Raw genomic sequence first — 13,632 nt, 5'->3', positions numbered from 1 at the left:
AAGCAATCCTATGAAAAATAACTACTACTATAAACCTCATTTTATAAGTCAGAACACTCAAAAGAGTAATGTGGAGGGCCACATATTCACAAAACTCCAGATCTGGAAGGGAATGCAAAGAAAGCTCTTCATGTTTAACTCTCTCCCTCAAAGTGAGAATTCAAACCACAACTTCTATAATACTTGGCCCATCAATATCTCAAACACACCCAGTGGCAAGAAAATCAAGTCTTCATGGGATAGGCATTGCATTTATGCATATACATAAAATTTCAAATACTGTCAGTTAAGAAAATCCTTCCAGGGCTTCCCTGGTGGCGCAGTGGTTGAGAGTCCGCCTGCCGATGCAGGGGACACGGGTTCGTGCCCTGGTCTGGGAAGATCCCACATGCCGCGGAGCGGCTGGGCCCGTAAGCCATGGCCACTAAGCCTGCGCGTCCGGAGCCTGTGCTCCGCAACGGGAGAGGCCACAACAGTGAGAGGCCCGCGTACCGCAAAAAAAAAAAAAAAAAAGAAAATCCTTCCATTAAAAAATGAAGTTTGATTTCTTAATGCTGTCACACATAAGTGAAGGTTGAGAAGTTATAAAAATTGAAAAACTTTAGCAAAGAACTTCATATAAAAAAATTAATGTTATAGTTTCCAAATCTTCCACTCTATACCTGCTCTAGCAAGAAAGTTAAAGATTTCATCTTCCTTTACTCTTCCATTGCCTCCCTCTACTCAGTTTACAGACTTAACGTTTTCTCCATTCTAAAAAAACCAAACAAACAGACAAAAAAAACCCAGCATTTTTTCCACTGAGGTAAGCTAATTTTATCTATATCCTTTCTGTCTCCAAAAATTGACTGATTTAGGAACTTAGCCCTAAGCTATTTTCTCATTCTAATTGCCACCTCTGGTAATTCTTATACAATCTGATAACTTCATTTTTGGTCCTGACTTCTCTGTTAAGTCTAAATTCCATATATCCTGCCTACCAATGGCATCTCAAATTAAAAATTCAAAAGCGCTCTTGTGAATACCATTCATAATTTCCCAAGTGTGACCTATCATCTCCTAGCATTTCTTATTCACATTAATGGCACTTTCTTATTCCAACTGACCTTGAGTCACTTCAACTCAATCAGTTTCAGAATTCTGCTGGTTTTGACTCACTAGTACCTCTCACATTTCTTCTCCTTATTTCCAACATCACCCTACATAGCCTCCTGAATGGTCTCCTTGACTAAGCCTTTTTTCATTGCAGTCCATCATCTACACTATTAGCAGATAAATTTTCTTACACACAGTTTTGACCACATCATTCTCTTTTTCAATAAACCTTTCATACACTCAACAAAAACTTCTTGAATATATAAATATGCTCACAACATATGTGTTGAAACAATGTTTGAGCAGTGGGAACACTGAGGTGAGAGAGATAGTTAAATCCCTGCTTTCATGGAGCTTATATTTTTACTGTGTATATATGTGAGAGGAGACAGAGAAAATAAACAAATAAAAAAATATTATATACAGTGTCATAAAGTACCAATGGCTATAAGAGGAAAGAGGCAAATGATAAAATGACTACTTTAAATTGAGTAGTCAGGGAAAGCTTCACTGAGGAGGTAAACTTTGAGATAAATGGTAAATTCCAAAAAGGGGAAATCTAAGTCACAATTTCGAGGATGGCCATTAAATGACAGGGAATAGCTAGTGCAACAGTCCTAAGATGGAAGTAAGCTTAGTGTGTTTAAGGCCAGTGTTGAGTATAAGGTTAAGAAATAAAAGAAGGAAAAAGTATTGTGCAAGATAAGGTCAAAGATATCTGATCTTGTAGGACTTTGCAGGCCACTGTATTGGGTATTCAAATTTTTTCCAAGAGCAATAAATAGCAGTAGAATGACATGACACAGAGATAGGGAAGAACAGGAAAAGGTAGTTTCTGAGGCAGAAATAAAATGTTTTGTTTTTCACATGTTAAATTTGGTATACTTACGATGCAGGGTTAAGATTGTGGGTACTAGAATTAGCGTCCCTAGTTAGAATACCAGCTCTGCTAATGACTATGTAATCTAAGGCAAGTTACATAATACATTTACACTAATTTCCTTGGTTATAAAAAAAGGGGACAACAACTGTATCCACCTGATTTGATGCATATATAAACTGTATATCCACAATTGATTTGATAATGCATATACACTGAAGCACTTAAATGGTACCTGGCAAAACAATACTAAGTAAATTCATTACCATTAGACATGGACGTCTCAGACTCAGTATAGGTTCCAAAAAAGATATAGACTTGACTCCATCGTCTAGCTCCTCTTTCTCCTTTCGTTTTACTTCCTCCCCACACTTCACTTCTGCTTCACTAGTTACTCATGGAAATAATCAAAAGAATAAAACATAAAAAAGCTCTGAACCAGTACTGGAAATTAAGAAACGTCTACTAGTTCTGCCTCCTCCAAAAAAAAAAAAACAATTCACAGAAATTCACTCCCACCTCACCAATAACCTTTAATTTTGAATGGGGAGGGCTAAAGACATGAATAGTCTAGATAAACGGGAAAGCCATCACCTTAAAACATTTTTCCTTGCCGATGGACAGGCATTTAAATGCAGGGAGGTGAAGATGGTATTTTTAAGCATAAAATCATTTTTTTAATAGAGGGAAGTATGAGCAAATAAAAGTATTAGAAAAACACAATATTATAAGATAAATGACAAATTGGAGAAATATACACAACATATAAAACTGACAAGTGGTTTGTATATTTAATATATGAAGAACTCATACAAATCATTAAAAAGATGGATATTCTTTAATTCAACTAATATTTATTAATGAACATCTACCTTATGACAAGTACCATATTAGGCTAAATTAAAATAAATTATATGAAAATCATGGAGCATATGAAATATTTATCTATCAGGCAGATTCTTGTAAACACACGTTCATCTTTTCCTCAACTGTCTTTGTATTTTATTTAGCTGGAATTTGTGGATTTTAAGAGAAAGCGTGTTGTGATTCCTTCAGAATAGGCAAATAGTGTGGACAAAAGTTAAAAGTAATAAATTACCCTTTCCTATCTTTGTTGGATTTCTCAAGCTGACCTCTGATTGATCTAAATATATCTTAATATTTATTAAGTACTATAAAAATAGAACTCTAATTTTACCAAGCTATGCTAAAATGTAACAAAACAATCACTGCTACTTATAAATTATTTACTATGGGTTAAGTACCAAGTAAAATCATCTCTTTCCAACTTCACAATTTACCTATGAGAAAAATATTACAAACCCTATTTTATAGTTGATGACAGTCAGTTTCAAGAATTTAAAGTACTTGCAGAGCCTTAAGTAGTTTGTAAGTGCTGGAGCTAGATACAAACTCAGGTCTGTATGATTCCAAAGTCCATACTTCACTTTCTACTTTCCATAGTGCTTTCACTGGTCTTTCTTTGGTGCCAAGCTCAAGGAAACAGTTGAGAGGATACCATTTTATTGTATTTTGTTGTATTTAACTGACAAGTCTCAAATATTTCTCCCCTACTCTACAGAAATATTGTTTCCTGATGGAATAATTTTAAAATTCAGCAATCTGGTGCACATCTCCTGGAAAGGAAATTGATAGAAAATAAAAACATCAGGCAAATTTTAAATATTATAAAGCTGATCTCGCTTATTACTTGTACTCTGCAATATACTAAAGTATCTGAGGGCAAGTTTTTTAAAAGAAAGACTCTTAAGACTTGCATTAGGAATATTATTCTGGGGAACTGACAGGTTTTCCCTTAGGTTTTTCCCTCTCTAGCCAAATTTACATTATTATTATTCAGTGGGCCACACAGAAGCATTCTAAACTGTGGGGGTAAATAAGCCTCTGTAATGCATTCACATGTACAATACTTATTATTTTTAAACAAAGGAAAATCCTTATGTGGAAAGGTGAAGCTTGGACAAAAAAATCAGTCCAACTATCTCCTTGAAAAATAGAATTGGGGGTACAATAGACCTCTGAAGATTTATGTAAATGGATGAAAATTTTTTGTACTGGTATCGACTCCAACTTTGTCCTACGCATAAAACTCTAATACAGAATCTACTCTCTTGCTTCTTGTTAACTCTGTAATTGTTACTATAGATAAATCCAGGAAAAGTAGCTATTAGTGTCAGAGAGCTCAGATTCTCTACTACCAAATTACATAAATTAAACACACACACACACACACACACACACACACACACGTATGTTTTTGCCAATTCTATTCCAGAATAAAAATTAAACTGGGACTATTTAATGTCTAAATTTTACTTTCTTCTGTTTATGGAAATATGCCCTCTGGAAGTTTTAAAATATAGCAAGCATTCATTTACAATCTTATGATTTAGATGTGAAATCTATGACCCATCTCCTTGCACCTGGGTGGATTGTGACCAAAAGAGTATGGCAGGGCTTCCCTGGTGGCACAGTGGTTAAGAATCCACCTGCCAATGCAGGGGACATGGGTTTAAGCCCTGGTCTGGGAAGATCCCACATGCCGCGGAGCAACTAAGCCCATGAACCACAACTACTGAGCCTGCGCTCTAGAGCCCGTGAGTCACAACTACTGAGCCTGTGCGCCTACAGCCCGTGCTCCGCAACAAGAGAAGCCACCGCAATGAGAAGCCCACGCACTGCAATGAAGAGTAGCCCCCACTCACTGCAACGAGAGAAAGCCTGCGTGCAGCAGCAAAGACCCAACACAGCCAATAAATAAATAAATATAATAAATCTATTAAAAAATAAAAAAAGACTATGGCAGAAGTGAGCTATGTTTCTTCCAAGGCTAGGCCATAGAAAGTCACATAGCTTCCTCCTTGTTTTCTGGAAAACTTGCTCTTGAAGCTCCGAGCTACCATGTAAGAAGTTTGACTAACTTGAGGAAACCATGCTGTAAGGAAGCTTAGGCCATATGGAAAAGGTACATAGCACATAAAGATTCTCCAATCAAATGACCCATCTAAGACCAGCCTTATAGTCACCCCAGCCCAGGCACCAGACATGTGAAGCCTCCAGAGGATTCTAATTCCCCAGCTGATGGAGTAACTCCCAGTCATTCATGTCTTCTCAGCTAAGGCCCTAAATACAGTAGAGCAGAATCAAGCCATCCCCACTATGTCTTGTCTGAATTTCTGAAATGAGAATCCATGAGAATAATAAAATGATTGTTGTATTATAGGACTAAGTTTGGGGTAGTTGGTTTTGCCTCAACAGATAATCAAAATATCTCATAGAAGAAAATATAGAAAATAAAGGAATAAATAAAAATTTAATAACCTGCAGTCCTACCATTAATCACTATTATCATTTATGTGTGTGTTTATTTTCTTTCATTCTTTTTCCTAGGTATGTACCTTCATAAAACTACATAGAGCACAGATTAGCACAGCAAAGCAAACCTGTATTTGCATACTGATGGCCACTTCCTACATTTGGAAGTCATTTCTTAACCTCTTGAGCTGTGGGTTCTTTTTATTTTCTGTAAAATGAAGTTCATAATAGTATAAATCTCATAGAGTTGTGAGGATTAAATCAAATCATGTAAGCATTTATCACAATGTTTGAAACAATTTTTATCATCAATTACTATGTACACAATTGAGTTCATACTACACATAGAGGTAGGTAATCTCCCTTTTTCATTTACTATAAAATCATGAGAATCTCCCCATGTTTGGAAGATGTAGAGATGCACCACTCAGATCTCCCTTCAAGAAAGTGTGCCAGGAGGGTGGTTAGCTGGCAGCTTCCCTCAGCTAGCTCATTCAGGATTCACTGCAGCATTAGAGCTGAGATTACGATTTTTTCATGGTGGCCCCCAGTCAGTGACTGAGAAAGGTGGTGGTAAAAAGACCTAGCCATTTCCACTCAATGTGACACCCCTCTAAACGGCAATGTGTGCTCTGGAGCTCCCACTGGGCTGGCAGAGATTTTAGCAAGTCTGCCCTGTGGTCTGACAGCTCCTGCTGACCAACATTTCTTCCTTCCTTCCTTTTCCTTTCACAGGTGTCACTTCCACATAAATCTCTTGCACTCCTAAATCCCTTTCAGAGTTTGCTATTCAAGAACTAAACAGGCATACCATATGATAAAATGTTTTCTTTTAATGTGCATTTAAATCAAAACTGACCTGGAATTTGAACTTAGGTCTTCTGACTGAATCCTATGCTTTTCTGAATGATATGTTACCTTCCACCCCCAACCACCCTTCTACTCCAAAATGTTTGCCTTTCATGTGCAAGCCCTGACCATGTGCTCTTCACAGAAAAGGGATCTAATACCTGCTGGATCTAATCCATCTTATGTAACTGCAATGAGGACAAAATGGAATAAAGCATGTGGAAATGTTAGTAAACCCCATATCCTTACAAATTTATACATTTATATTAAATGTATTGTCCCCAAGACTGACCTAATTCAATGAGAATATTCACCTTATGTCTCAGTCCACTCTGACTCTAAGATGTTTAATCATGCAATGCGGGGGACCTTCAAGATGGTGGAGTAAGACGTGATCACCTTCCTCCCCACAAATACATCAGAAATACATCTACATGTAGAACAACTCCTGCAGAACACCTACTGAACACTGGCAGAAGACCTCAGGCCTCCCAAAAGGCAAGAAACTCCCCACGTACCTGGGTAGGGAAAAAGAAAAAAGAAAAAACAGAAACAAAAGAATAGGGATGGGACCTGCACCAGTGGGAGGGAGCCGTGAAGAAGGAAAGGTTTCCACACACTAGGAAACCCCTTTGCGGGCGGAGACTGTGGGTGGCGGGGGTAAACCTTCGGAGCCATGGAGGACAGCGCAGCAACAGGGGTGCTGAGGGCAAAGTGGAGAGATTCCCACACAGAGGATCGGTGCCAACCAGCACTCACCAGCCCGAGAGGCTTGTCTGCACACCTGCCGGGGTGGCTAGGGGCCGGGAGCTGAGGCTAGGGCTTTAGTCGGATCGCAGGGAGAGGGCTGGGGTTGGCTGCGTGAACACAGCCTGCAGGGGGCTCGTGCATCACAGCTAGCCGGAGTGTGCCCAGGAGAAAGTCTGGAACTGCCAAATAAGCAATAGATTTTTTTCTTGCCTCTTTGTTTTGGGGTGTACGAGGAGAGGGGATTCATAGCACCACATAACCAAGCTCCAGAGACGGATGGAGCATTGGCTATCAACGCAGACCCCAGAGACGGGCCTGAGATGCTAAGGCTGCTGCTGCTGCCACCAAGAAGCCTGTGTGCGAGCACAGGTCACTATCCACACCTGCCCTCCCGGGAGCCTGTGCAGCCCGCCACTGCCAGGGTCCCGTGATCCAGGGACAACTTTCCCGGGAGAACGCTCGGCGCGCCTCAGGCTGTTGCAATGTCAGGTTGGCCTCTGCTGCCGCAGGCTCGCCCCACATTCCGTACCCCTCCCTCCCCCTGGCCTGAGTGAGACAGAGCCCCCGAATCAGCTGCTCCTTTAACCCCGTCCTGTCTGAGCGAAGAACAGATGCCCTCAGGCAACCTACATGCAGAGGTGGGGCCAAATCCAAAGCTGAACCCCAAGAGCTGTGCGAACAAAGAAGAGAAAGGGAAATCTCTCCCAGCAGCCTCAGGAGCAGCGGATTAAATCCCACAATTAACATGATGTACCCTGCATCTGTGGAATACCTGAACAGACAACGAATCATCCCAAAATTGAAGCGATGGACTTTGTGTGATTTTGTCTGTATAGCTTTGCTTTTACCATTTGTCCTAGGGTTCTGTCTGTGTTTTTGGTTGTTTTTTTTTTTTTTTTTAAGTATAGTTTTTGAGCACTTGTTATCATTGGTGGATTTGTTTTTTGGTTGGTTGCTCTCTTTTGTCTTTCTTTTTATTACTTTTCAAATTTCTTTTATTTTTAAAATATTTTAATTTTTTATTTTAATAACTTTATTTTATTTTATTTATTTTTTCTTTCTTTCTTTTATTATCCCTTTTCTTCTAAGCCGTGCGGCTGATAGGGTCCTGGTGCTCCGGCCGGGTGTGAGACCTGTGCCTCTGAGGTGGGAGAGCCAAGTTCAGGACATTCATCCACCAGAGACCTCCCGGGTCCACATAATATCAGACAGCGAAAGTTCTCCCAGTGATCTCCATCTCAACGCTAAGACCCAGCTCCACTCAATGACCAGCAAGCTACAGTGCTAGACCCCCTACACCAAACAACTAGCAACACAGGAACACCACCACACCCCTTAGCAGAGAGGCTGCTTAAAATCATAATAAGGTAACAGACACCCCAAAACATACCACCGGACGCAGTCCTGCCCACCAGAAAGACAAGATCCAGCCTCATGCACCAGAACACAGGCACCAGTCCCCTCCACCAGGAAGCCTACACAACCCACTGAACCATCCTTAGTGACTGGGGGCAGACACCAAAAACAATGGGAACTACAAACCTGCAGCGTGTGAAAAGGAGACCCCAAACACAGTAAGTTTAGCAAAATGAGAAGACACAGAAACACACAGCAGATGAAGGAGCAAGGCAAAAACCCACTAGACAAAACAAATGAAGAGGAAATAGGCAATCTACCTGAAAAAGAATTTAGAGTAATGACAGTAAAGATGATCCAAAATCTTGGAAATAGAATGGAGAAAATACAAGAAACATTTAACAAGGACTTAGAAGAACTAAAGAGCAAACAAACAATGATTAACAGTACAATAAATGAAATTAAAAATTCTCTAGAAGGAATCAGTAGCAGAATAACTGAGGCAGAAGAACAGATAAGTGACCTGGAAGATTAAATAGTGGAAATAACTACTGCAGAGAAGAATAAAGAAAAAAGAATGAAAAGAATTGAGGACAGTCTCAGAGACATCTGGGACAACATTAAATGCACCAACATTTGAATTATAGGGGTCCCAGAAGAAGAAGAGATAAAGAAAGGGACTGAGAAAATATTTGAAGACATTATAGTTGAAAACTTCCCTAATATGGGAAAAACATAGTCAGTCAAGTCCAGGAAGCACAGAGAGTCCCATACAGGATAAACCCAAGGAGAAACATGCCAAGACACATATTAATCAAGCTATCAAAAAGTAAATACAAAGAAAAAATATTAAAAGCAGCAAGGGAAAAACAACAAATAACATACAAGGGAATCCCCATAAGGTTAACAGCTGATCTTTCAGCAGAAACTCTGCAAGCCAGAAGGGACATAGTTAAAGTGATGAAAGGGAAAAACCTACAACCAAGATTACTCTACCCAGCAAGAATCTCATTCAGATTTGACAGAGAAATCAATAACTTTACAGACAAGCAAAAGTTAAGAGAATTCAGCACCATCAAACCGGCTTTACAACAAATGCTAAAGGAACTTCTCTATGCAGGAAACACAAGAGAAGGAAAAGACCTACAATAACAAACCCAAAACAATTTAGAAAATGGCAATATGCACATACTTATCGATAACCACCTTAAATGTAAATGAATTAAATGCTCCAACCAAACGACATAGACTGGCTGAATGGATACAAAAACAAGACCCTTATATATGCTGTTTCCAAGAGACCCACTTCAGATACGGGGATATATGTATATGTATAGCTGATTCACTTTGTTATAAAGCAGAAACTAACACACCATTGTAAAGCAATTATACTCCAATAAGGATGTTAAAAAATTACAAAAAATAAAAAATCATGTAATACGTCAATTTCTCTCCTTTTTGTTTTTTTTTTGGTAACAGCTTTATTGAGATATAACACACAGACACAATTACCCCCTTTAAAATGTACGATTCACTGGTTTTTAGTATATTCAGCGCAGGCTCAGCGGCCATGGCTTACGGGCCCAGCCACTCCGCAGCATGTGGGATCTTCCCAGACCGGGGCACGAACCCATGTCCCCTGCATCAGCAGGCGGACTCTCAACCACTGTGCCACCAGGGAAGCCCCCCCATTTTCATCAACCCTGAAAGGAACGGTGTACCTTTAGCTACGGCATCTCAATCCTCCTCAGCTGTAGGCAATGACTAATCTACTTTCTGTTTCTATAGATTTACCTATACTGGACGTTTCCCAGTATTTCTGGGATTGGACGTATTGCTGAATTGGACTAAATTGTTTTCTGTAATATCCTATCCAACTCTGATATATTAATGCTCCCTGAAGTGTCCCATCAAGCTGCAAGGCAGAACCAAACTTGCTTTGGAAAGAAGACAGCGTTTCTGAGTGTGAAAATAAGACATATAAATAAATATGTTAATAATGTGCCTACCTAAGCAGTTTTTTCTTCATAAACCTAATTAACCCAACATAGCAACTGTTATAGCCTGTTTGTATTTGTAAAGATAAAAGTAATATAAGCAGTTTTGTAGTCTTCAAAGAACATTAAGGTTTCTTCTAGGACAAAGAACTATGCAGGGCTTCAGTATGAAATATATTTAGTTCCAGGTATAAAAATTTAATGGACTAAAGCTGCTTCATGTGTCATAGACATTGCCAATGAAAGGATCCATTAATCAGTGTAAAAATAACTGCTCACACCTACATGCCTCTTGTTGAAATAATCCTGAATTTATCTTCACAAAAGATATCAATGATTAAAGACTTCAGTGTGGTGGAAATACTTGACTTTGCTTGAAATTTTGAAAAAAAGAAAGAAAAAAGAGAAGGAACACACTCTTAGATTTGAGTACATGTACTCTTACTAGGGTAATATCTCCAAATTTGCTTTTGCCCTATTTTTTTTTTTTCTCATCACCTCTGCTGACCCTTTTCCAGTTTCCCATAATCACTTTCTTCCTGTGGGCTGCTTCCAATTGGCCTTTGAGTATGTTTGTCTTCTCTTTCAATAATATAGATATGATTTAACAGGGAGGAGCTAATCAGAATCTCTGGAAGTTTGGGAGAATGCAAATACATGCTGTTTGAAAAAGCAAATTGAATATTATAATTTCTTTAATTTGCTTTCACTTATATTTTATTCTTTAATTAAAAAAATTTTAACAGACTGTGAATTTTTATGTTTATCCAAAGAGTCAAGACCTTAAAAAAAGATTCAAAAACACTATCGTAGAAATCTTTCCAAGATCCCACCACTTATCAAGACACTGCCCAATATTGCCTTTTGAAGGAGCAATCAATATTCATTGCCTCCTTTTTCCTAACACCATTTATTTTCAATCCATTTTCATACTTTCTACTCCCACAAATTCACTAAAATATCCCTTACAGAGATATCTGACAATTTCCTAATTTCCAATTCTAATGACCAAAATAGGACACTATTTTGTTCAATGTCAACATAATTCTTCCTCCTTTGAAGTACTTTCCTTTTTCCCAGTCACCACAGAATTATAACTTTATTCATTTATTTATGTAACACATATATTGATGAATATATACGAGGAATTGTTGTAAGTGCTCAAATAAGATAATAAGCAATTTAGATCCAGTCCTTGCCTTAGCAGTGCTCATAATTCCTATCAGAGGTTACAAACAGGCCTCAATGGGAAATGATGTACATGGTTTGTACTGTATATGTGTACATGTATTTAAAACTAAAATTTGTGAATTAATGGCCAACAAACAAGTATCAGGAAACTTGATATAATTTCTGATTTTCTGAAATTTGGGACAATACTGGGCTTACATTCCTATATGGCAACGATTAACTGGACCTGAATATTGACTGCTCCCTTCACATAGGGCATAAATTCTCTAACTTGCTATAGTGTCCACTGCTTTTTGTATCTCAAAAACATTGAGTCTATTAGTTCCCATTTAACTTTGTTATATTATCTAACACCTTCATTTATTTATGTTAACTGCCTCATTCCTGAAAGCATGAGAGATTGTGACCCCTAATCTAGAGGAAGGTGAAGAGAAGTAACCAGAAAGTGAAATATAGCATTATTTACAGTGCGATAAGGTGCTAAGGGTACATGGTATGTAATCCAGCCCTGGGGGATGGGGTCAGGGAATCCTCTTCAAGAAATAGTGCTGTCCAAAATAAGAACTGAAGGATATGTTAACATCTTTAGTTATAATCCCACTATCTTTTCATTGAGAACATGTTCATTTAGAAAGAGATTATAAAGTATTTGGTTACTAAGAAGAAATGTGAGTATAAAAAGAAATCCATCTTAAAGATTGCTCTAATTTGTGGGTATAAATGTTCCCTAGTTCCTTAAAGTATGGATCAAGTCAGTGTTAAAAAGTAGCAATTTAACTGGAAGTTAAGTATGCAAAAGTGCTTTGGGTCCTGGATTTAGGACAGTTTAAAAAAAATCTCTCAACTTTGCAATCAAACACATATGCTATGGAAAAAAATATATATATGGACAAAAGATACAGTGGTTTCCAGGCTATGAATCACCAGGACTAGAAAACAGAGTTTTCTGATAGGCATGGCTGTGTAGCAATAAGAACCTAGGTCTAGTGACCCAGACAGAAATAGGCTTGAATTAAATTTTTCCCTCCTTCCTTGTCCTTCCCCTTTGTAATAAATATATAAAATAATTCTTCTAAATGACTGGAATGAGATCTTGCTAGACATCTACAGGATGGAATAACTGATCATTCAATATCTGCTTTTATCCTGTGAAATGCTAAAAAGAATCTGACTAATCAAAATGCTACTTTTTATTCACAAAGAAATTTCATCAAGTGGTTTGTCTGTATATGTGAGGTTAAATTAGATGATCTAATAAACTTTTGTTCATTAACATTCCTTTTTTTTTTTGTGAGGTACACGGACCTCTCACTGTTGTGGCCTCTCCCATTGTGGAGCACAGGCTCCGGACGCACAGGCTCAGAGGTCATGGCTCATGGGTCTAGCCGCTCTGCGGCATGTGGGATCTTCCCGGACCGGGGCATAAACCCGTGTCCGCTGCATCGGCAGGCGGACTCTCAACCACTGTGCCACCAGGGAAGCCTCATTAACATTCTTATTTAAAATCTTTGAAACTATATAAATCTCAATTTTTTCCCCAAAGTCTTGTGTTTCATTTTAGGAGTACAATTTAGATACCTTCTAAAGAAGTATGCCCCAAAGTGGAATGCAAATATGACAGGAGTCTTGTAAGGAAATATTCATTAAAGTGCAAGAAGAAAATACTAGAAATTCTGCTTATGTTTATTTATATATAAAGATAATAAAATTTTACCAATATTTAACATGAAAATTTACACTAGTGGTCTCAGTTCATATATCAGTTTGTCATGTGTTACATACAGTACTCAAAGTATAAGAAATCAATACTTGGAATTCCAAATAGAGAGAAGATGAGAGTTGCCTGCATTTAATATATGAGTTTTAGCATTTAGTATATGAGGATTCATTATAGCTATGTGAGCCAAATTCAGTGGATTTATAGATTTTAATATCTTATTTTAACTGAATTGATCCTTAAAAAAATGGCATATTATCTTCAGAAAATTCCTGTGATGAAACTATAGATCAAATACATATTATTAATGTAAGAAGAAAAAAGGAAAATGGCAGAGCTGCGTTTTTCATTCTACTTACCTGAGCTTTGTATAAGCTAAATTTCTAGGTAAAATTAATGGCAGTCTAATTATCTTTGAATATAGATTTGTCAAAATATTTTGATATTATCAAAAATGATAT

General features: G+C 38.0%; 1 protein-coding gene across 1 annotated transcript in view; it reads right to left on the bottom strand.

The window, feature by feature from the left end:
- Positions 1-13,632, bottom strand: part of TNNI3K (TNNI3 interacting kinase) — a 306,041-nt gene that overhangs the window by 256,477 nt on the left and 35,932 nt on the right. The gene's annotated exons all lie outside the window — the stretch shown is intronic.

Source organism: Delphinus delphis, chromosome 1 (genome assembly GCF_949987515.2).
Source record: "Delphinus delphis chromosome 1, mDelDel1.2, whole genome shotgun sequence".
In the NCBI taxonomy this organism is placed as follows: domain Eukaryota; kingdom Metazoa; phylum Chordata; class Mammalia; order Artiodactyla; family Delphinidae; genus Delphinus; species Delphinus delphis.
This window is presented reverse-complemented; position numbering and strand designations above follow the sequence as displayed.